Genomic DNA, 25,606 nt, shown 5'->3' on the forward strand with positions numbered 1-25,606 from the left:
GGAAGAATCACCGCATTGCTCCTCCACCACCGCTATCTGATGGGTGACCGGCGGAGAGTTAATCTCCCTTTGGTCGGGTTTAAGCCCAATCCGATCATAGTCCGTAGCGACTCCCAGAGCGGTGATGCAATCCAAGAGCTCGTTCAAAGAGGAGAGCTCCATTAGATCCATCTGCTCGGTGAATTTCGAGCCGATGTGGAGGCTATTTTCGATGACCCGAGAAGTCATCGTCGGCGCCGCGGCCGAGCGGGCGGTCATGACGAAGCCGCCTAGTCGGAGAGTTTGGCCTACAGCCAGGGCTCCCCCAAAGGTGATGTTGTTCTTGACAACAAGACGAGCCATCCCTCCTTATGATGACGACACAGTGGAACTCTCAATGAGAGCACCAATGTCGGTGTCAAAACCGGCGGATCTCGGGTAGGGCGTCTCGAACTGTGTGTCTAAGGCGGATGGTAACAGGAGGCGGGGGACACGATGTTTACCCAGGTTTGGGCCCTCTTGATGGAGGCAATACCCTACGTCCTGCTTGATTGATATTGATGATATGAGTATTACAAGAGTTGATCTACCACGAGATCGTAGAGGCTAAACCCTAGAAGCTAGCCTATGGTATGATTGTTGTTGTCCTACGGACTAAACCCTCCGGTTTATATAGACACCGGAGGGGGCTAGGGTTACACAGAGTCAGTTACAAGGGAGGAGATCTACATATCCGTGTTGCCTAGCTTGCCTTCCACACCAAGGAAAGTCCCATCCGGACACGTGACGAAGTCTTCAATCTTGTATCTTCATAGTCCAATAGTCCGGCCAAAGGATATAGTCTGGCTGTCCGGAGACCCCCTAATCCAGGACTCCCTCACTTGGCCACCCTGACTCAAAACCAGGAGAGCTTGGAGAGGATCATAGAGACCAAATTTTCTGATCTTGATCTGAAGGTAACTGAGATTCAAATAGCAGTTGAGCAGCTTCAGGAGGAAGCGGAAGAGAAGAGAGGCAAGGCAACCACAGATGCATTTCAGCGAGTGCCAAGGAGTCAGAGGTCTGCTGCCGTGCCGGTGACAGATTCTAGAGCTACAACATCAGCACCAGCAGCTACAGCTCCAGTGCCACCTCCAGCAGCCACTCCACCAGCTCCAACTACATCAATAGATGCCTTCGTCCTTGGAGTTCTCTCTACACCACCTCCTGAAGACCAAGCCTGAGAGATGCATAGCACTATGCATATTTGAACTTTTTGGTAACTTGTTGCCAAAGGGGGAGAAATATGTATAGATCATAGGCTTCGAGAGAGTGTTTTGCGTCTTTGTCTTTGGTTGAACTTTTTATTGTGTGAGATACTTTATGTCCTTGTGTGAGATACTTGTGTGATCATGTGATTGATCATTTGCTACCTTAATGCTTGTTTAGATGATACTATCTTTTATATCCATATATGATCATTCACTTGCTTGGTGATGAGTGCATGTGTCACAACCCTAGTCAGTGCATGCATTAGAGTGATGCATCATGTTTAAAATTTCTAGAAACTTGAAATGGGGATGAACCAAACCCCCAGCACCACTTAAACCAACTAGGGTTACTAAAATATATTCTCAATGAACCTGAAATGCCCTTCAAAAATGTTCATCACTTTTGTCTTCGTCTAGAACCTCTGCCAATATTGGTTCACATTTTCCTAGGACACCTAAGGTCACTGGATTAAATCATTAGCTATTTGCATTTGGACATTTGAATGCTATAAAATATTTTAAATGTCCAAATAATTCTGAACTTAAGTGAGGGCTGTTGGAAATATTCCAAACAAAGCCCACAATTAATTTTCAGGATTTTTGAGAGTTTTCTGGCATTTTAAATAAAGCCAAAAACATTGCAGAAAATAGAAAACTGAAATAAATAGAAAAGAGAGAGAGAAAGGCCAGACGCCACTTACCTGCACTGGGTCGGCCCACCTGGCCCGTGCCAGTCATCACCCACCTCTGCCAGTAGGCAGAGGAGGGGGCGGTGCATGCGCGCCGAGCTTGCCACGCACCTCCTTGCTCGCCTGCATCGCCTGGACAGCGCGATGACGCCTCGAAACACCTCCTCGGTGCCGCCCCGACCTCACCGACACCTCACTTTTCCCCATGCCCTCTCTCTTTCCCTCTCTTCGCCATGGCCGACGCAGCCACGTCGCGCCGTCGTGAAGCTTGCAGCCACCGTTGTCCATTCGTTGCCTCATCGTGTCCAAGATCTCTATCGTTGTCCGCTTCGTCGAGCAGGCCGAGCCCCGAGCGTTCACACGCTCTGCACCGTCCTCACCAACCTCATCCCCGACCGCCATCGTCGGAGATCCCCATCGCCGCCCCGACCGCTCCAGCTCTTCCCCGACCTCACTGACTCACTCGTCGAGACCGCTGTGAGCTGCTGGCCATCTCCCCCCTCTACATTCTCTTCCTAGCACGCTGTAGCAACCACAACGAGCTCACCCGCACCCACCGCCACATGTGCTCACCGCCGACGTGTCTCCGGCCACGCAATGGCCCAGCTGACATGTCCACCTTGCTCACCGCACAACATAGAGCACGTAGGTGCCAACCCCACTCCGCCTTGCTCGTCGTAGCAACGACCCCGAGCTCACCCGAGCTCCGGCAGCCGCCAAGGTCATCACCGGCGATGTTTCCAGACACCCCGAGCCCAACCACCGCCACCACTCGATGCGACTCGTCCCCAGCTTCAAGTAGATGGGCCCCGCCGTCCTTTTGGTCGCTAGAGCACGAAGCCCGCGCCCCTCTGCCGCGTCTGCTGCCGCCGGCGGCTAAACGCTGGTGGTTAGCCCCGGTTTGACCATGGGTTTGACCTCCCCTGGGTCTATGACAGGTAGGGCCCAGCCCTGCTAATTAACCTAGGTTATGGCTAACTAAATTTAGTTAGTTTAGTTAACCACTGACACGCGGGACCCACTGGTCAGTTTGACCTAGACCGGCCCCGTTGACCTGGTGACGTCACAGTGAGGCAATGCTGATGCTGTAAAGAATTTTCTGGATTTAAACTTATTCAGAAAATTCCAGAAATTGTTACAAACTTCAAAAAATCACAGAAATTAATCTATAGCTCAGAATGCAAAGATTTATATATGAAAAATGATCAAAAAATCCAATCTATCCATTGGTACTGGTTTCATGCATGTCAAAGCAATTTAACCTTGATGATTAAATGAAATATGATAATGCACTTATATGAGCTCATAACTTGAGTCGGGATTTGAATCTTTGATTCAAATAAGCTCAAACCACCCTGGTTTTAGTTGCATTAGCCCAACACACTCATTTTGCCATGTCATTTTCATGCATCATAATGTTGCATATTGCCATGTATTGATTGTGTTACTGGTGTGATCTGCGTGGTAGGTTCTGCTCCCGAGGATATTCACGAGTATCCAGTTGAAGGGCAGTACCCCTCGACCACTCTGTCAGGCAAGCAACCCCACCCCCAATTGATCATATCGATACAATCCCATCTTCTTGCTCCTGCTCTCATTTACTGCATTTAAGACAACAACATTTCAAACTGTTGTGTGCTGCGGTAGTTGAACCCATTTCCTCTGCATGACCTGTCTTTGCCACAGTAACTAGATGAAACTCACTAGCATGTGTAGGAGTTGTTTGAGCCATGTTTGCGTTTCCTACCATGCTATGCCTGCTATGCTTAGATTCGTGTTAGGTATGGTTCATCTGGGTGGTGGGCTAGAGTGAAATGGTTGTGTCGGTGATGAGAGTGAAGTGTTGAACATGTTTTGGTAAAGGTATCGATGAGAGGCTATGTAGGAGTACATGGTGGGTTGTTTCATTGGAACCGTCCCTAAGAACTGAGATCTGTATGTGTGATTTAAGATCAGCTACTACCATGCATTGGGCCCTGAAATATGACCCCGCTTGACTTATTAACCCCCATGTCCTATGTCCAGGAGTTGCAAGTAGTTTCTAGTGTTTGTAGTTTACTGGAGGCCGTGCGCAGCGCTGACCCGCGGGGTGGGTTGTGATGCGGTGGGTACGTGGCACGGTGTACCGGGCGCCCGTTTGGTGTCTCGGGAACCCTGTACACATCGTTTGGGGCCGTTGAGGACACCCCGGCCGGATTTCCTTGCGGATGGAACCCGAATAGACGATAAACCTGGACTAGAGACTTGTGTGGTTAGTCAGGTCGTGGTCTTCACCCACGTCGGCTTTCGCTTGAAGTCTGCCGAGCACATGTCGTGTGCAGACGCTAAGTGGTGGAAACATGTGTGAAGAAGTACACCCCTGCATGGTTAACATCATCTATTCAAATAGCCGCGTCTGCGGTAATGGACTACTTGGTTGCCCATACAGTTCATAGACAAGTAAATGGAAACTACTAAAAGCCTCAAGACAAGTGTGAGTGTCGTGGATGGCCCTTCCGTAGGATGACGGAAGAGGGTCCGCGGTAGTGTATTGTTGTGGTGAGTAGTGGACTCGTGTGCGCAAAACATTTACAAGTTGTTGTCTCGTAAAATAGTTTAACCAAGAGTCAAAGCTAGCTTGCTGCAATAACCCCACCATCCCTTTATTGATAATGTTGCATGTATGTAGGATCTGATGTAAGTCTTGCTGAGTACCTTTGTACTCATGTTTGCTTAATAAACTGTTGCAGAAGAGAACATCGCCCCCTCCGATGGGTTCTATGTAAATACCGACGTTGACGAGTAACTTGCCACCCAGGTGGTGATCCTGAGCCGTGAAGGGCCTTGTAGATAGACAGGCTTCGTCAAGCCTTCTTGCTTTCTAGTTGTCTGTACCCAGACAAGTTTGCTTCCGCATGTGCTTGTATGTTTGTATGACTTGAGTGTTGGGTTGTGTGACCCCTACCTGTATGGATATGTTATGTATGGCTCTCCGGAGCCTTTTAAATAAAGTACTTGAGTTGTAGAGTTTTGTTGTGATGCCATGTTGTATTTGCACATATCGAGCATATTGTGTGTATGATTGAAATGCTTGGTATGTGTGGGATCCTACAACCTAGTTGTCTATCCTTGGTAGCCTCTCTTATGGGGAAATGTGGTCTGGTGCTTCCACTGAGCCATGGTAGTCTGCTATAGCCTGGTTTACCAGAGTCCTGTTAGCCCAGTTGCTACTGCTCCGGAACACTTAGACTGGCTGGCATGTGTCCTTGTTCGATCCTATGTCTCTCCCTTCAGGGAAATGTCACGCGATATCTTTCGGAGTCATGTTAGCCTGCTACAGCCCGGATTCCCAGAGTCCTACTTGCCTAGTTGCTACAGCCCGAATTCACGCGCTAATGACCGAAATGTTCGTTGTCGGGTTATGTATGCATGTCCCTGTAAGTTAGTGCCACTTTGGGTTCACGACTAGTCATGTCGGACCGGGTTCTCGATCATATGGATGCTAGCGACACTATCATATACGTGAGCCAAAAGGCGCAAATGGTCCCGGGCCAGGTAAGGTGGCACCCATGGGAATAGCGTGGATGAGGCCGCAAAGTGATATGATGTGTTACATGCTAGATCGATGTGGCTTAGAATCAGGGTCCTGACAGCGTTGGCATCAGAGCCGGACTACCTGTAGGTTCATCAAGCCAAACTGGTCGATATCGAGTCTAGAAATGCTTTAGTTATATGTAGGGGAATTGATTGTGGGAGGGAATGTAAGGCTCTATTTACTCCTTTACCTCATGACATTCTGATCTGAGTCAGTCCATTCTTTCCACGGGGGTTAAGGACTAGGATCTCATTTTTCTATCAGGTTCACGTGTTACTAATCCGTAGACTCTTATAGGATTGTTGGTTCTAGGCCTCAGTTCAGTTTCTACTACTTTTAGTATGTTGTCAGTTGAACCAAAACCTTGATATGATGTTGTTGAGTGACTATGCAAATCCTTGTGAATGTCTCAAATCTTTTTCTGAGCATTTACAGCCGTTATGTTGTCCGATTTCTCCTAGGAATTCTAATGCCTTTGCATTACTTCGTGTTTCAGATGGCTTCCCGCACCCCACATCAGGTGATTCGTTTGACTCGGTGTCTTGATGTACTTGGTCACACGGCCATGTTGGTCCGTGTGATGATCGAGGCTGGCTACCGATGGTATCCTGAGTATAACGTCGAGGAGCAGTATCGAGATTTCAACCAGAGCCAGTATCTTTGTATAGTCAGGATATACCTTTCCTATCCTAGAGCCACTGAACCCCTCCATTGCTCATATGGACTTGGGGTTACCATCAAGATGTCCGTGTAGGACACTGCTTACTTGATGATGACTATTATGCGGGCTAGGCTTGCCTTGCTTCGGAACACTGAGTTCCGTTATATGCCAGCGTCACTCCCTGGAGCAGAAGGTTACTACTCGGCTGTTTACACCGACTCTGCTCATGAGGATTCGCTACTCCGCACTACCATAGATTTGCTTGAGGATAAGGACAGCGAGAATCGTGCCTTGCGAATGGAGCTCTTCAACACTTGATCTGACCACTGGGCCACTCTGACACGGTTTGCACCTGCTGTGCAGGCTGGGTATATGGATATGCGGGATTTGTACCCCGTGCAGTCTGGTCTGCCGAATCATATGGATTGGCGTGATGTAGGAGGCATCACTCCTCCCCGTGGACCTTGTCTGGCACCGTTCGTTGGACCCAGGCCACATCCGGGTCCTTATGGACTACAAGCTCCATAGGACCCACTGTTTCCAGATGATCACGTCCAGCTTCCAGGACATGGGGGTAATCTCTATGAAGATTACTACGGAGACGTCTGAGTTGGTAGTAGCAGCACCAGTATTGTAACAGTTGTATCTTCCAAAGTCCTGCGTGACGTGGGATACAACTTGGTGTGTACTAAATTTCGGAGGCGTGGATAAATAATGTAATGGAGCTTGGAATGCCTCTGATGAGATGTATCGCCTTTCACAGCAGTTGTACTTTAGCCTGGGCTTGTACTAAACTATGTATGGTGTGTATGACCGATGGTATATATATGGCAGTTTCTATGTTACCATGTCATACAGATGAACATCTCTGCATTCTGTGTCATCCATTACATTCTGCACTTCCTTGCCAGAATTTTGCCATCCTTGTCTAAACCGTTGTTTTGTTTTCCGAGGATGGCCAATACTCGAAGCAACCCTGCTGCCCAGGAGTAGGGTGAAGCCAGTGGAGCTAGGGATGGGAATCTGCCTCATCCACCTTCCTTGGCTGAAGTCATGTTGGAGGCAGAAAGGAATAAACACGAGACCAACCGTCTGCTGGAACGCATTGAGCAGAACACTGCACATCACCAAAGGAATGACTTAGTGTCTCTCAATGATTTCATCAAGCTGACCCCACCAACCTTCCATCATTCCGTCAAGCCCCTCGATGCGGATGATTGGCTCTGCAACATCACCCATAAGCTACGTTCTGCACGCGTAGCCAAATCTGACAAGGTCACTTACGCTGCTTATCGCCTTGAGTGCCCCGCTAGCTTTTGGTGGGAAAACTATGAGGCTATGCGCCCAGCTGGCCAGATTACCACTTGGGCAGAGTTCATCGAGGCTTTTCGTGAGCACCATATTCCGGAAGGTCTTATGGATCGTAAGAGGGAGGAGTTCTGCAACTTCACCCAGGGCAGGCTAACCGTGGATGCATACAGTAGAGAGTTTGGAAATCTAGCATGTTATGCTCCTGAAGAAGTATCCACCAACGCTAAGAAGCAAGCAAGGTTCCAGAAGGGACTTAGCCCCGAGATTCTCTATGACCTCTGTCTGCACGAGTGAACCTCCTTCCAGAAGCTTGTGAACAAGGCCATCAGTGCTGAAACTGGTCAGACTGACTATGAAGCTACACGCAAGCACTCCCGTGATTTTGGTTCTTCATCCAGTTCTGGCTCTCAGAAGCGCCGTGTGTGGGTTCCAAACACTGCTCTGCCACCTAGATTCACTCCAAGGCCATCCTATGAGGCGCCTCGCCCAACCCAGCAGCATGCACCGCCTAAGGCTTATGGCGGACCAGCCGCTAATGTTGCCCCGTGCACTAACACTGTGACATGCTTCAAGTGCGGAGAGCCGGGTCACTACATTCGAGAGTGTCCCCATAAAAACAACCCCAACCAGTCTGGGAATCCGTTGGTCGTGGTAAGCCAGCGGGAATGGTGTACTATGCCAAGCCAACCACCACTGCACGTGGCCATGTCAACTATGTCTCGGCTGAGGAGGCTCATGATGATCCCAACGTCGTCCTTGGTACGCTCCTTATTAACTACCATCCGGCATCTGTTCTTTTCGATACTGGTGCATCTCATTCATTCATATCTGAGAGCTATGCTCGACTGCATAATACCAATTTTTTTGATATGCCCACTTCCATGGTAATTCAAACTCCGGGTTCCAAATGGAAAACTTCTAGAGTAAGCCATGGGAATGAAATTCTTATCGATAGACTTGTCTTCCTTGCATCCTTAATAGCTCTCAAGTCCTCAGACATAAATATCATCTTAGGTATGGACTGGATGTCAGCCCATTATGCTACGACTGATTCCGCCACTAGAACTGTTCAACTTACTCACCCATCGGGCAAGACAGTGAATGTTTTGACCCAAGTGTCCAAGCGTCAGCTCTACTCTCTTAATGCCAGTCCTCTTCCTGACCTCGAAGACATACCGGTAGTCCGTGACTTTCCGGATGTCCTTCCAGAAGAACTGCCAGGTGTTCCACCTGACAGAGATGTGGAGTTTGTGATAGATCTAGTTTCAGGAGCGGTCCCAATCTCTAGAAGACCCTACAAAATGGCACCCTTAGAACTAGTTGAGCTTAAGAAACAACTCAATGAGTCCTTGAAAAAGGGTTTCATCCATCCTAGTTCTTCTCCTTGGGCTTGTCCCATCCTCTTTGTCAAGAAGAAGTATGATATGGATCGGATGGTTGTAGATTATCGACCTGTCAACTTGGTCACCATAAAGAACAAGTATCCGCTCCCCAGGATCAATGACCTGTATGACCATCTCACTGGATCCTCGGTATTCTCCAAAATGGTTTTGAGTTGGGCTACCATCAAATCAAAATCAAGAACGGGGACATTCCCAAAACGACCTTTGTTACTCGTTATGGCCAATACGAGTACACCGTTATGTCCTTCGGTTTAACCAATGCCCCAGCCACCTTCTCTCGGTTAATGAACTCGATCTTCATGGAGTATTTGGATAAATTCGTCATGGTATACCTCGATGATATACTCATCTACTCCAAGAATGAGGAAGAACATGCCGAACATCTGAGGCTGGTATTGATGAAACTTCGAGAGCATCGCCTTTATGCCAAATTCTCCAAATGTGAATTTTGGTTGCCAGAAGTGACCTACCTAGGCCATGTAATCTCTGGTAAGGGTATTGATGTCAATCCCGAGCGAGTTCAGGCCATTCCTAATTGGACTCCACCTGAATCGGTCAAGCAAGTTCGGAGTTTCCTTGGCTTAGCAAGCTACTGTCGTCGCTTCATCGAAAACTTCTCCAAGGTTTCTAAACCTCTAACTGAACTCCTCAAGAAAGATAAAAAGTTCGAGTGGACCCCACAGTGCGAGAACAGTTTTCAGGAACTGAAAAGACGCCTGACATCTGCTCCCGTACTGGTACCACCAGATTTCTCCAAGGACTTTGTTATCTATTGCGACGCCTCGTGAAAAGGACTATGTTGCATACTCATGCAAGATCGTCATGTGATTGCCTATGCTTCACGACAGTTGCATCCACATGAGGAAAACTATCCCACACATGATCTGGAGCTTGCAGCTGTAGTCCATGCACTCAAAACATGGCGACATTACCTTCTTGGTAATCGTTGTGTAATCTTCACCGATCACCAAAGTCTGAAATACATCTTCACCCCACCATATTTGAATCACAGGCAAAGACGTTGGGTCGAGTTGATCTCAGATTATGACTTAGGGATAACTTACACCCCAGGGAAAGCCAATGTTATGGCTGATGCACTAAGTCGTAAATCCTACTGTAACAACCTGATGTTACAACAAGGTCAACCACTTCTCCATGAGGAATTTCGGAAGCTTAACCTTCACATTGTTCCCCAAGGATTCCAATCTACCTTGGTGGTGAAACCTATCCTTACGGATCAAATCATAGCTGCCCAGAAGCGTGATAAAGGTATATTCTGCATCCAAGAGAACATTGCTAGCGGAGCCACTAAATGTTTCTCTATGGATGACCGAGGTGTTGTTTTCTTTGAGAACCGTCTAGTGGTTCCCAAGAACCAGGATCTACGGCAGTTGATCCTTAAGGAGGCTCATGAATCTCCTCTCACAATTCATCCCGGCAGTACCAAAATGTATCAGGACCTACGCCAGAGGTTCTGGTCGACTAGGATGAAGAGAGAAATTGCTTAATATATTGATAATTGCGAAGTCTGTCATCGTGTTGAAGCAGAGCATCAACGGCCTGCTGGCACCCTTCAACCCTTAGCTATTCCTGAATGGAAATGGGATAAAATCGGTATGGATTTCATCACCGGGTTTCCTAGGACCAAGAAAGGGAACAATGCTATATTCGTTGTCATCGATCGTCTTTCTAAAGTAGCCCACTTCCTGCTTGTTCGAAAGAATATAACCCCTAGCCAGCTAGCAGATTGTATATCTCTCAAATAGTGTCTCTTCATGGTGTTCCATTGGAGATTAACTCAGACTGTGGAAGTCTCTTCACCTCTCGATTTTGGGAAAGTTTCCAAAATGCTATGGGGACTCGTCTCTCCTTCAGCACCGCCTTCCACCCTCAATCAAGTGGTCAAGTAGAATGCGTCAACCAAATTCTGGAAGATATGCTCCAAGCTTCTGTTATCTCATTCGGAATGGATTGCGAGAAATGCCTTCCATTTGCCGAATTTGCCTATAACAATAGCTATCAATCTAGCTTGGGCAAAGCTCCTTTTGAAGCTCTCTATGGACGAAGGTGCTGAACGTCTCTTAACTGGTCAGAAACCGGGGAAAGACAATTTGTTGGCCCGGATATGATCCAGGAAGCAGAAGAGCAAGTTCACGTTGTTCGTGAAAAGTTGAAAATAGCCCAATCTCGTCAAAAGAGCCAATATGATCGCAAACATAAGGCCATGACTTTTGAAGTCGACGAGAAGGCTTACCTTCGGGTTACTCCTCTGAAGGGAACCCATCGATTCGGTATCAAGGGCAAATTGGCTCCTCACTACATTGGACCCTTTCGCATTCTTGCCAAACAAGGAGAAGTTGCCTACCAATTGGAACTACCTCCACATCTCTCCAGAGTTCATGATGTCTTCCACGTTTCTCAACTCCGGCGTTGCTTCTCGGATCCTATCCGTGGAGTGGACCATGAAACGCTTGATCTCCAAGATAATCTCACATATCGGGAATATCTCGTTCGTATCCTTGATCAAGCCAAGCGTACCACTCGATGCCACAACATCAAGTTTCTCAAGGTTCAATGGTCACACCATTCCGAGAAAGAATCTACTTGGGAAAGGGAGGATCATCTTCGACCTGAGTACCCCACTTTCTTTCCGACGGGCCATGAATCTCGACACGAGATTTTTCTGAGTGGGGGTGAGTTGTCACAACCCTATTCAGTGCTTGCATTAGAGTGATGCATTATGTTTAAAATTTCCAGAAACTTGAAATAGCGATGAACCAAACCCCCAGCACCACTTAAACCAACTAGGGTTACTAAAATATATTCTCAGTGAACCTCAAATGCCCTTCAAAAGTGTTCATCACTTTTGTCTTGGTCTAGAACCTCTACCAAAATTAGTTCACATTTTTCTAGGACACCTAAGGTCACTGGATTAAATCATTAGCTATTTGCATTTGGACATCTGAATGCTATAAAATATTTTAAATGTCCAAATAATTCTGAACTTAAGTGAGGGCTGTTGGAAATATTCCAAATAGAGCCCACAATTATTTTCAGGATTTTTGAGAGTTTTCTGGCATTTTAAATAAAGCCAAAAACATTGCAGAAAATAGAAAACTGAAATAAATAGAAAAGAGAGAGAGAGAAAGGCCAGAGGCCACTTACCTGCACTGGGTCGGCCCACCTGGCCCGTGCCAGTCATCACCCACCTATGCCAGTACACAGGGGAGGGGCGGTGCATGCGCGCCGAGCCCGCCACGCAGCTCCCTGCTCGCCTGCGTCGCCTGGACAGCACGGCGATGCCTCGAAATGCCTCCTCGGTGCTGCCCCGACCTCACCACCTCACTTTTCCCCCTTGCCCTCTCTCTCACCCTCTCTTCGCCATGGACGATGCAGCCGTGCTCGCGCCGTCGTGAAGCTCATAGCCACCGCCGTCCATTCATCGCCTCGCCGTGTCCAGGATCTCTGTCGTCGTCCGCTTCATCGAGCAGGCCGAGCCCCGAGCGCTCGCATGCTCTGCACCGTCCTCACCAAGCTCATCCCCGGCCACCATTGCCGGAGATCCCCATCGCCGCCCCGACCGCTCCAGCTCTTCCCCGGCCTCGCTGACTCGCTCGTCGAAATCGACGTGAGCTGCTGGCCATCTCCCCCTCCCTGTTCTCTTCCTAGCACGCGTAGCGACCGCAACAAGCTCACCCGCACCCGCCGCCGCCTATGCTCGCCGTCGACGTGTCTCCAGCCACGCAACAGCCCGGCTGACATGTCCACCTTGCTCACCGCGCCGCATAGAGCACGTAGGTGCTAACTACCACGCCGCCTCTCTTGTCGTAGCAACGACCCCGAGCTCACCCGAGCTCCGTCAGCCGCCAAGATCGTCGCCGGCGACATTTCTGGCCAACCCGAGCCCAACCATCGCCACCACTGGATGCGGCTCGTCCCCAACTTCAAGTAGATGGCCTCCGCCGTCCTATTGGTCGCCAGAGCGCGAAGCCCGTGCCCCTCCGCTGCGTCTGCCGCCGCCGCCGGCTAAACACCGGTGGTTAGCCCCGGTTTGACTATGGGTTTGACCTCCCATAGGTCTATGACAGGTGGGGCCCAGCCCTGCTAATTAACCTAGGTTAGGGCTAACTAAATTTAGTTAGTTTAGTTAACCACTGACATGCGGGACCCACTGGTCAGTTTGACCTGGACCAGTCCCGTTGACCTGGTGACATCACAGTGACGCAATGCTGATGCTGTAAAGAATTTTCTGGATTTAAACTTATTCAGAAAATTCCAGAAATTGTTACAAACTTCAAAAAATCACAAATTAATCTATAGCTCAGAATGCAAAGATTTATATATGAAAAATGATCAAAAAATACAATCTATCCATTGGTACTGGTTTCATGCATGTCAAAGCAATTTAACCTTGCTGATTAAATGAAATATGATAATGCACTTATATGAGCTCATAACTTGAGTCGGGATTTGAATCTTTGATTCAAATAAGCTCAAACCACCCTGGTTTTAGTTGCATTAGCCCAACACACTCATTTTGCCATGTCATTTTCATGCATCATAATGTTGCATATTGCCATGTATTGATTGTGTTACCGGTGTGATCTGCGTGGTAGGTTCTACTCCCGAGGATATTCACGAGTATCCAGTTGAAGGGCAGTACCCCTCGACCACTCTGTCAGGCAAGCAACCCCACCCCCAATTGATCATATCGATACAATCCCATCTTCTTGCTCCTGCTCTCATTTACTGCATTTAAGACAACAACATTTCAAATTGTTGTGTGCTGCGGTAGTTGAACCCATTTCCTCTGCATGACCTGTCTTTGCCACAGTAACTAGATGAAACTCACTAGCATGTGTAGGAGTTGTTTGAGCCATGTTTGCGTTTCCTACCATGCTATGCCTGCTATGCTTAGATTCGTGTTAGGTATGGTTCATCTGGGTGGTGGGCTAGAGTGAAATGGTTGTGTCGGTGATGAGAGTGAAGTGTTGAACATGTTTTGGTAAAGGTATCGATGAGAGGCTATGTAGGAGTACATGGTGGGTTGTTTCATTGGAACCGTCCCTAAGAACTGAGATCTGTATGTGTGATTTAAGATCAGCTACTACCACGCATAGGGCCCTGAAATATGACCCCGCTCGACTTGGTAACCCCCCTGTCCATTGTCCAGGAGTTGCAAGTAGTTTCTGGTGTTTGTAGTTTACTGGACGCCGTGCGTAGCGCTGACCCATGGGGTGGGCTGTGATGCAGTAGGTACGTGGCACGGTCTACCGGGCGCACGCTTGGTGTCTCGGGAACCCTGTACACATTGTTTGGGGCCGTTGAGAACACCCCGGCTGGATTTCCTTGCGGATGGAACCGGAATAGGCGATAAACCTGGACTAGAGACTTGTGTGGTTAGTCAGGTCATGGTCTACACCCACGTCAGCTTTCGCTTGAAGTCTGCCAAGCACAGGTCGTGTGCAGACGCTAAGTGGTGGAAACATGTGTGAAGAAGTACACCTGAGGGAGTCCTGGATTAGGGGGTGTTCGGGTAGCCGGACTATACCTTCAGCCGGACTCCAGGACTATGAAGATAGAAGATTGAAGACTTCGCCCCGTGTCCGGATGGGACTTTCCTTGGCGTGGAAGGCAAGCTTGGCAATGCGGATATTCAAGATCTCCTACCATTGTAACCGACTTTGTGTAACCCTAACCCTCTCCGGTGTCTATATAAACCGGAGGGTTTTAGTCCGTAGGACAACTTCATCATACAACAATCATACCATAGGCTAGCTTCTAGGGTTTAGCCTCCTTGATCTCGTGATAGATCTACTCTTGTACTACCCATATCATCAACATTAATCGAGCAGGACATAGGGTTTTACCTCCATTAAGAGGGCCCGAACCTGGGTAAAACATTGTGTCCCTTGTCTCATGTTACCATCCGGCCTAGACGCACAGTTCGGGACCCCCTACCCGAGATCCGCCGGTTTTGACACCAACATTGGTGCTTTCATTGAGAGTTCCTCTGTGTCGTCGCTTTTAGGCCCGATGGCTCCTTCGATCATCAACAACGATGCAGTCCAGGGTGAGACTTTTCTCCTCGAACAGATCTTCGTCTTCGGTGGCTTCGCACTGCGGGCCAATTCGCTTGGCCACCTTGAGCAGATCGAAAGCTATGCCCCTGGCCATCAGGTCAGGTTTGGAAGCCTAAACTACACGGCTGACATCCGCGGGGACTTGATCTTCGACGGATTCGAGCCACAGCCAAGCGCGCTGCACTGTCTCAATGGGCATGATATAGCTCTGCCGCCGAACAGCGCTTTGGAGGCCGCACACGCACCGGTTCCGACCATTGATTTGGAGCCTACTACGCCGATCGAGGATCAGCGGTTGGATGCTGCCTCAGGGGCTGCGATCTCAGAGGCGATCGAGCCCAACTCCAGCCCTGCACCCCGCATGGCCCGTGACTCCGAGGAGCCGGATTCCTCTCCGAACTCCGAGCCCCCCGCGCCCCTGCCAATCGAATCCAATTGGGCGCTGACAATGGAGTTAACTGCCACGGACATCTTTCAGCACTCGCCCTTCGGCGACATCCCTAATTCTCTAAAGTCTCTTTCTTTATCAAGAGAGCCCTGGCCGGACTACGGTCAGCAAGGTTGGGATACGGGCGATGAAGAAATTCAAAACCCACCCACCACCCACTTCGTAGCCATTGTCGACGACTTAACCGACATGCTTGACTTCGACTCCGAAGACATCGACGACATGGACGACGATGCAGGAGACAAACAAGAACCAGCACCTGTAGGGCGCTGGAAGGCCACCTCGTCATATGACATATATATGGTGGACACTCCAAAGGATGGAGATGGCGATGGAACAGCAGGGGACGATACCTCTAAGAAACAACCCAAGCGCCGGTGTCAGCGGCGCCGCTCTAAATTCCGCCAAAGCAAAAACGGTGATTCCAGCACGGGAGATAATACTACTCCGAATAGCACCGAAGAACACCCCCTCCAGCAAGATTCAGCACAGGAGGACAGAGAAGCCAGCCCTCACGAGAGGGCGGCGGACCAAGAGGTTGAGGACGATAATTATATGCCTCCCTCCGAAGACGAGGCAAGCCTCGACGACGACGAGTTCGTCGTGCCAGAGGATCTCGCCGAACAAGAGCGTTTTAAACGCAAGCTTATGGCCACGGCAAGAAGCCTCAAGAAAAAGCAGCAACAACTTAGAGCTGATCAGGATTTGCTAGCTGACAGATGGACTGAAGTCCTTGCGGCCGAAGAGTATGAACTCGAACGCCCCTCCAGGAGTTACCCAAAGCGCAGGTTGCTACCCCGACTAGAGGAGGAAGCACCTACATCACCAGTGCATGACATGGCCGACCGGCCACCCCGTGGCCGCGACAGAGAGGCCTCTTGGCCCTCCACTCAAGCCATGTCCCGACGCCGCGTCAAGCATACTAAGGCACGGGAAAATGCGCCCGACCTGCGCGACATACTGGAGGACAAGGCAAGGCAAACAAGATCGATCTACGGATCGCGCAGGTGCCCCACGGCACGTGACGATGATCGTCACTCCGGATGCAATAAATCCGGCCGGGCCGAACTCAACAGACAAAGCTCCTTCGAGCTGCGTCGTGATATAGCCCAATACAGAGGCGCCGCACACCCACTATGCATCACAGATGAAGTAATGGATCATAAAATCCCTGAGGGCTTCAAACCCGTAAACATCGAATCGTACGATGGCACAACAGATCCTGCGGTATGGATCGAGGATTATCTCCTTCATATCCACATGGCCCGCGGTGATGATCTACACGCCATCAAATACCTCCCACTCAAACTTAAGGGACCGGCCCGGCATTGGCTTAATAGCTTGCCAGCAGACTCAATCGGTTCTTGGGAGGACCTGGAAGCCGCATTCCTTGATAACTTCCAGGGCACTTATGTGCGACCGCCGGACGCCGATGACCTAAGCCACATAATTCAGCAGCCAGAGGAATCGGTCAGGCAATTTTGGACACGGTTCCTAACAAAGAAAAACCAGATAGTCGACTGTCCGGACGCAGAGGCCTTAGCGGCCTTCAAGCATAATATCCTTGACGAGTGGCTTGCCCGGCACCTGGGACAGGAAAAGCCGAAATCTATGGCAGCCCTCATGACACTCATGACCCGCTTTTGCACGGGAGAAGACAGCTGGCTAGCTCGCAGCAATAATTTAACCAAGAACCCTGATAATTCGAATACCAAGGACAAAAGCGACAGGTCGCGTCGGAACAAACAAAAGCGCCGCGTTAACAGCGACAGCAACGAGGATACAGCAGTTAATGACGGATTCCGAGGCTACAAATCTGGTCAACAGAAAAAGCCATTCAAAAGAAATACTCAGGGCCCGTCCAGTTTGGACCGAATACTCGACCGCTTGTGCCAGATACATGGCACCCCCAAAAATCCAGCCAATCACACCAACAGGGATTGTTGGGTGTTCAAGCAGGCAGGCAAGTTAAGAGCCGAAAACAAAGACAAGGGGCTGCTTAGCGACAACGAGGAGGAGCCCAGGCCGCCGAACAATAGTGGACAGAAGGGATTTCCCCCGCAAGTGCGGACGGTGAACATGATATACGCAACCCACATCCCCAAGAGGGAGCGGAAGCGTGCGTTACGGGACGTATATGCGATGGAGCCAGTCGCCCCAAAGTTCAACCCATGGTCCTCCTGCCCGATCACCTTTGATCGAAGGGACCACCCCACTAGCATCCGTCACGGCGGCTTCGCCGCATTGGTTCTCGACCCAATCATTGATGGATTTCATCCCACAAGAGTCCTCATGGACGGCGGCAGCAGCCTGAACCTACTCTACCAGGATACAGTGCGAAAAATGGGCATAGATCCCTCGAGGATCAAGCCCACCAAAACGACCTTTAAAGGCGTCATACCAGGTGTAGAAGCCAACTGTACAGGCTCAGTCACACTGGAAGTGGTCTTCGGATCTCCGGATAACTTCCAAAGCGAGGAGTTAATCTTCGACATAGTCCCGTTCCGTAGTGGCTATCACGCACTGCTCGGGCGAACCGCATTCGCAAAATTCAACGCGGTACCGCACTATGCATACCTCAAGCTCAAGATGCCAGGCCCTAGAGGAGTAATCACGGTCAATGGGAACACTGAACGCTCCCTCCGAATGGAGGAGCACACGGCAGCGCTCGCAGCAGAAGTACAAAGCAGCCTCTCTAGGCAGTTCTCCAGTTCGGCCTTCAAAAAGCCGGACACTATCAAGCGCGCCGGGAGTACCCTACAACAAGACTACCTGGCACGTTCTGAGCTAGCATAGCAATGCGGCCCCAACCCTAGCCCTCGCGATATAGCGAAACCAGTGCTTCGCGTACATAACTACGCTCTTGAAATACCATGGGCACAGGGGAAGGGGCACTATCACGGCACGCCCGAAATACGGCTTAAACCGCACCAGGGGCCGCCGGATTCCTTTTTTCTTTTTTTCTCTTACTCTCAGGACTCCATACTTCGGATGACCCATTCGGCAATTCAACTGCCGCACAAACGATGCAAGATCCAGGAAAGCAGACAAGCCACGCCGCATTATGGAACTCCTAGGTGGTCTCTATTGCGAGCAGTATACCTGTTTTTTAATACAATTCTGCGGCCTGCCCCTGGCCAGGACATGTTAAATAGTCCAATTTCTTTTGCTTATCGCACTATTTGTATCGTTCCGCTTTCATAACAGCCTTTCTATAAACAATGCATAGCTTTTTGTCTATTTTTTGCATTATCCTCCTTTTTATATATATGTTTATTAATAACATGTCGCATCCGTACATTGTGGTACGGCAAAATACGCCAGGGGCTTCAGTACCCATCTATATGGCGTGAGAAGTACGTACACTTTCACAAGTGCGGCACCCCGAACTTATAGCACTATATGCATCGGCTCCGAATCATGATTTGGGTCAATGGTTGGGTTTGCCCGGCTCCTATGTTTTGGTGCCTTACGTTCCGCTATATCGGCTAAGGTAGCACTAGGAGAACTACTGCGATTGTGCCCCAGTTGAGCTGGGCTGAGCACCTCAGTAGAGAAAGCTAAAACCGACTGTCATGATGAAGCGAGAGACCGGTCGCTGTTCGAGAGGTTTTTCGAGTCCTTAAAGACGTATGCCACTTCGAGCGAGGAACCGGCTTTGTCCGGCCAAGGCGTGGATAGCGCCCCGAACTCGGTCTTCCGAATACTAGGGGCTTTGCCGAAATTTAAAATTATAGAGTTCTATGGCTAAGTGAGAGTGTTCAAGCATTATAGTCCGATTGCCTTGTTCGTTGTGCTGATCGCCTTCCTCGACGGACCCAATCATGGGAAAAAGAGCGCTCAGGTTTATCCCGAACACCCCAGCACTAGTGGCATCGGGGCAGAAGCCGACGACTGGCCATCTCTCAATTTTTTGATAAACGGCCGCACAGAAAGTAATATTTAAATTCAACAAGCATTGCTTAGCGCATATGAACAAGTTTTCAGCACACAGGATAACACGAGCGAGTTCATTCAAAAATTACATCCTTGGTACATTCATCCGCCATAAGGCGGGCACCAGCCAGAACATCCTTGCAATAGTTCTCGGGCTTGCGATGCTCCTTCCCCGGCGGCGGCCCGTCCCTCACAAGCTTCTCACTGTCCCGCTTACCCCAGTGCACCTTTGCACGGGCAAGGGCCCTACGGGCACCTTCGATGCAGACGGAGCGCTTGATGACCTCGAGCCTTGGACAAGCCTCCACCAGCTGCCGCACCAGTCCGAAGTAGCTCCCAGGCAGGGCCTCTCCAGGCCACAACCGAACTATGAAGCCCTTCAGGGCCTGTTTGGCCGCCTTATGGAGCTCGACCAGCTGCTTCAGCTGGTTGCTCAAGGGCACAGGGTGTCCGGCCTCAGCGTACTGAGACCATGACACCTTCTCCGTTGAGCTGCCTTCCTCGGCTCGGTAGAATGCGGCGGCATCGGATACGCCGCGGGGAAGATCTACGAATGCCCCTGGAGAGCTCCGGATTCGGGTAAGTAACAAGTAGTTTACTTTTATATGTCTGCTTTGCATAGAGAATGCCTTACCCGCCGCTATCTTTTTCACCGCATCCAATTCCTGGAGGGCCTTCTGGGCTTCGACCTTGGCAGATTTGGCAGTTTTAAGGGCCGCAGCAAGCTCGGACGCTCGCGTCTTCGAGTCGAGCTCCAAACTCTCATGTTTTTTCATGAGAGCCTGAAGCTCTTGCTGCACCTCGCCGACCTGCGCCTCAAATTTCTCCCGCTCGGTGCGCTCCGTGGCCGCTTTCTTCTCGGCCTCGGACAGCGCCTGCTTGAGGGTCGCCACCTCAGTTGTGGCCCCTACAATAAGCAGTGTACTCCTGTCATTTTTTGCAATTGCGTCTTCTTATAGGCATTTTTTCTATAAGGTATCTCTTACCTTCTTTCTCCTCGAGCTGCCGTTTGGCAAGGCCGAGCTCTTGCTCGGTCCGCTCGAGGCCCTGCTTCAGGGCACCCACCTCCGCAGTCAGTGCGGCGGTGGCCAGCAGCGAAGCCTGCATACGTATATTGACTTCTTTTTAGTTAGACTCATGCGATATTTAATAGATCCTCTATTCGGCTTTTCTTTCCGAATGCCAAACAGAGCATCAGGGGCTACTGTCTATGCGGTAATATTTTTACATATTTTTTACTTACCTCGAAGCCTGTTAGAAGGCTAGAACAAGATTCAGTTAGTCCGCTTTTGGCGGACCGAACCTTCTGGACCACCGTACTCATGATGGTACGGTGCTCCTCGTCGATGGAGGCGCCCTTAAGCACCTCCAGCAGATTGTCCAGCGCCTCCGGTTGGACGGAGGACGCCGGCTCAATAGGCTTGCTCCTCTTGGCAGGAGTTCGCCTGTCGCGGTCCGGAACCGTTGATGATTCCGGTGCGGTGTCTGGCTTAAAGCCGGACTTGGAGCCCTGGGGGGTCTGGTCCCCTTTACTCCTGGAGTTCGGGAGGTCGCCTCGCGGTTCCTCCTGGACCACCTCCTCTTGCCCTGGAGCTTGTCGCGATGCCACTTCGGCGTCATCCGCAGCACAGGGGGAGGCAGCGGGCGGAACTAAATTCACATTCGATGAATCCAGGGAGCCGCTCGACGACTCGTCGAGCCCGTCCTTGGGCGGGCTGCATGATTATATTCGACATTAGGGAAAGCTGCGCAACAAAAGGAATATCATGAGTTACCCTGGTATTCGAACACTTATGATTTCGCCGGACGCTTGGCCCTGTCCGGTCACTCCTCTTCGTCCTCGTCGGCGTCGGGGGCGTAGTCCGGCGGAGGGGTTCTCCTCTTCTTGGACCCATCGGCCTCCCCTACTGGGGCGGCCTTCCTCTTCTTTCCTCCCCCCGCTGGAGGGGGAGAGGTCTCTTCTTCCTCCTCCTCGTCTTCACGGGAGGAGTGCGTCTCAGACTCGTCAGACGACGAGTCCGACACCACCATATGCCGGGAACTCTTTCGAGTCCCTGTGGCCTTCTTCTTCTTGGCCTTCTTCTCCGGCACCACATAAGGTGCCGGAACCAGCAGCTTCACTAGGAGAGCAGGGTTGGGTCTTCGGGCAAGGGAGCCGGATAGTTAATCAGTCAGGACTTCGCCCGCCAATCTTGTAAAAGGTGAGGGAGTTTAGATCCCGCATAGAGTCAAACTATGAAGAAAACTTAACATCCTGTAAAAGATGAAAATATTTTACCTCGCCAGCAGGACGCTGCGAGCTGAATCCGCGGTCTTCGGAGGCGGATGTGGGAGCCTTGGCGCCTTTGGTTAGCCCCTCCAGACATCTTCATACGTCGTGTCGAAGAGCCTGTTCAGAGTTCGGTGCTGCGCCGGGTTGAACTCCCACAAATTGAAGTCCCGTTCTTGACACGGAAGGATCCGGCGGACGAGCATGACCTGGACTACGTTGACAAGCTTGAGCTGCTTGTTCACCAGGGACTGGATGCATTTTTGCATTCCGGTCACCTCTTCTTCGTCGCCCCACGACAAGCCTGTCTCCTTCCAGGACGAGAGCCGCATAGGGGGTCCGGATCAGAATTCAGGGGCTGCGATCCACTTCGGATCGCGTGGCTCGGTGATGTAAAACCACCCTGACTGCCACCCCTTCAAGGTCTCCACAAAGGAGCCCTCGAGCCATAGGACGTTGGCTATTTTGCTCGCCATGGCACCTCTGCACTCCGCCTAGTTGCCGCGCACCACCTTTGGCTTGACGTTGAAGGTCTTGAGCCAGAGGTCGAAATGGGGATGGATGCAGAGGAAAGCCTCGCACACGACGATAAACGCCGAGATATTGAGGATGAAGTTCGGGGCCAGATCGTGGAAATCTAGGCCATAGTAAAACATGAGCCCACGGAAAAATGGGTGGAGAGGAAAACCCAGTCCGCGGAGGAAGCGGGGAAGAAATACTACCCTCTCATGGGGCCTTGGGGTGGGGAGAAGCTGCCCCTCCTCAGGAAGCCGGTGCGCGATGTCTTTGGACAGTTATCCGGCCTTCCTTAGCTTTTTAACATGGCCCTCCGTGACGGAGGAGACCATCCACTTGCCTCCCGCTCCGGACATTGTTGGAGAAGGTTGAGGTAGGAAGTGCGGGCTTGGGCGCTGTAGCTCGGGTGCGCAGAAGATGGATAGGCAAAGGAGGAAGAAGGCGTAGGTATAAAGGTGGATCCTTATCCCCTTATATGGGCGGATGCGACTATTCGTCCCCACCAGCCTAGTAAAACTCGCTTGCCTCCCAAGTGCCATGATAAATGGCGCGGTTGGGTTACCCACGTCCGTATTGATGAGAATCCCGTAAATGGGGAACACGATCTCTGCTTTGACAAGACGTGCCAAGGAAACCGCCTCGCAAAACACGCTGAGGTGGAAAAGTGAAAACGATTCGAATAAAGGCTTGGCCATGGTGTGATGTCACACTGCGGAATACGTCAGCAGATTAGATTTGTGTTAATATTATTCTCTCTGTGGCAATACGTGGAAACTTATTTTGCAGAGCCAGACACTACTCTTGGTGTTTACAAACTTTTATGAAGAATTTGGAGGAGGAACCCGCCTTGCAATGCCGAAGACAATCTACACGCCGGACTTGTCGTCATTGAAGCCTGGTTCAGGGGCTACTGAGGGAGTCCTGGATTAGGGGGTGTTCGGGTAGCCGGACTATACCTTCAGCCGTACTCCAGGACTATGAAGATACAAGATTGAAGACTTCGTCCCGTGTCCGGATGGGACTTTCCTTGGCGTGGAAGGCAAGCTTGGCGATGCGGATATTCAAGATCTCCTACCATTGTAACCGACTTTGTGTAACCCTAACCCTCTCCGGTGTCTATATAAACCGGAGGGTTTTAGTCCGTAGGACAAATTCATCATACAACAATCATACCATAGGCTAGCTTCTAGGGTTTAGCCTCCTTGATCTCATGGTAGATCTACTCTTGTACTACCCATATCATAAATATTAATCGAGCAGGATGTAGGGTTTTACCTCCATCAAGAGGGCCTGAACCTGGGTAAAACATTGTGTCCCTTGTCTCCTGTTACCATCCGGCCTAGACGCACAATTCGGGACCGCCTACCCGAGATCCACCGGTTTTGACACCAACAACACCCCTGCAATGTTAACATCATCTATTCGAATAGCCGCGTCCGCGGTAAAGGACTACTTGGTTGTCCATACAGTTCATAGACAAGTAAATGGAAACTACTAAAAGCCTCAAGAAAAGTGTGAGTGCCGTGGATGGCCCTTCCGTAGGATGACGGAAGAGGATCCGCGGTAGTGTATTGTTGTGGTGAGTAGTGGACTCGTGTGCGCAAAACATTTACAAGTTGATGTCTCGTAAGATAGTTTAACCAAGAGTCAAAGTTGGCTTGCCGCAATAACCCCACCATCCCTTTGTTGATAATGTTGCATGTATGTAGGATTTGAGGTAAGTCTTGCTGTGTACCTTTGTACTCATGTTTGCTTAATAAACTATTGCAGAAGAGAACACCGCCCCCTTTGATGGGTTCTATGTAGATATTGACGTTGACGAGTGACTTGCCACCCAGGTGGTGATCTTGAGCCGTGAAGGGCCTTGTAGATAGACAGGCTTTGTCAAGCCTTGTTGCTTTCAAGTTGTCTGTACTCAGACAAGTTTGCTTCCGCATGTGCTTGTATGTTTGTATGACTTGAGTGTTGGGTCGTGTGACCCCTACCTGTATGGATATGTTATGTATGGCTCTCCGGAGCCTTTTAAATAAAGTACTTGAGCTGTAGAGTTGATACCATGTTGTATTTGCACATATCGAGCATATTGTGTGTATGATTGAAATGCTTGGTATGTGTGGGATCCTACAACCTAGTTGTCTATCCTTGGTAGCCTCTCTTATGGGGAAATGTGGTCTGGTGCTTCCACTGAGCCATGGTAGTCTGCTCCAGCCCGGTTCACCGGAGTCCTGTTAGCCCAGTTGCTACTACTCTGGAACACTTAGACTGGCCGGCATGTGTCCTTCTTCGATCCTGTGTCTCTCCCTTCGGGGAAATGTCACGCGATATCTTTCGGACTCCTGTTAGCCTGCTACAGCCCGGATTCCCAGAGTCCTGCTTGCCCAGTTGCTACAACCTGAATTCACTCGCTGATGACCGACACATTCGTTGTTGGGTCATGTATGCCTGTCCCTGTAAGTTAGTGCCACTTTGGGTTCACGACTAGTCATGTCAGTCCGGGTTCTCTGTCATATGGATGCTAGCGACACTATCATATATGTGAGCCAAAAGGCGCAAGCGGTCCCGGGCCAGGTAAGGTGGCATCCGTGGGAATACCGTGCGTGAGGCCGCAAAGTTATATGATGTGTTACATGCTAGATCAATGTGGCTTAGAATCGGGGTCCTGACATAGCCACTGCCACAAACCCTAGTCATTTCGGTCTCACTGATAGGGATCTCGGTCTCACCGAGATGGCATTGCAACCTCTATGTTTCCCTTCGTAACGTTTCGGTCCAACCGAGATGAGCGATCGGTCCCACCGAGATTGCAATGCAAACCCTCTGTTTCCCCTTCGTAATGTTTCGGTCTAACCGAAATGACCGAATCGGTCTCACCGAGTTTGCCTGACCAACTCTCTGTTTGCCTATTACCAAAATCGGTCCCACCGAGTTTGTGTAATCAGTCTCACCGAGATTACGTTATGCCCTAACCCTAATGGAATCGGTCCCACCGAGTTGACATGTCGGTCCCACCAAAAATCCTAACATTCACATTTTGAACTAAATCGGTCTGGCCAAGTTTCATGATTCGGTCCCACCGAGTTCGGTGATTTGTGTGTAACGGTTAGATTTTGTGTGGAGGCTATATATACCCCTCCACCCACTCTTCATTCATGGAGAGAGCCATCAGAACATGCCTACACTTCCAACATACATTTTTTGAGAGAGAACCACCTACACTTCTGTTGAGGTCAAGATATTCCATTCAACATAAATCTTGATCTCTAGCCTTCCCCAAGTTGCTTTCCACTCAAACCCTATTTCCACCAAATCCAATCCTATGAGAGAGAGAGCTGAGTGTTGGGGAGACTATCATTTGAAGCACAAGAGCAAGGAGTACATCATCAACACACCATGTATTACCTTTTGGAGAGTGGTGTCTCCTAGATTAGCTAGGTGTCACTTGGGAGCTTCCGTCAAGATTGTGGAGTTGAACCAAGGAGTTTGTACG

At 50.0% G+C, this 25,606-nt stretch overlaps 1 pseudogene; it reads right to left on the minus strand.

Annotated features, from left to right (window-relative positions):
- The window catches only part of LOC119357861, a 64,641-nt pseudogene extending 42,166 nt beyond the window's left edge, over positions 1 to 22,475 (minus strand).
- Positions 22,476 to 25,606: the final 3,131 nt, after the last annotated feature.

Source organism: Triticum dicoccoides, chromosome 2A (genome assembly GCF_002162155.2).
Source record: "Triticum dicoccoides isolate Atlit2015 ecotype Zavitan chromosome 2A, WEW_v2.0, whole genome shotgun sequence".
NCBI classification, from domain to species: domain Eukaryota; kingdom Viridiplantae; phylum Streptophyta; class Magnoliopsida; order Poales; family Poaceae; genus Triticum; species Triticum dicoccoides.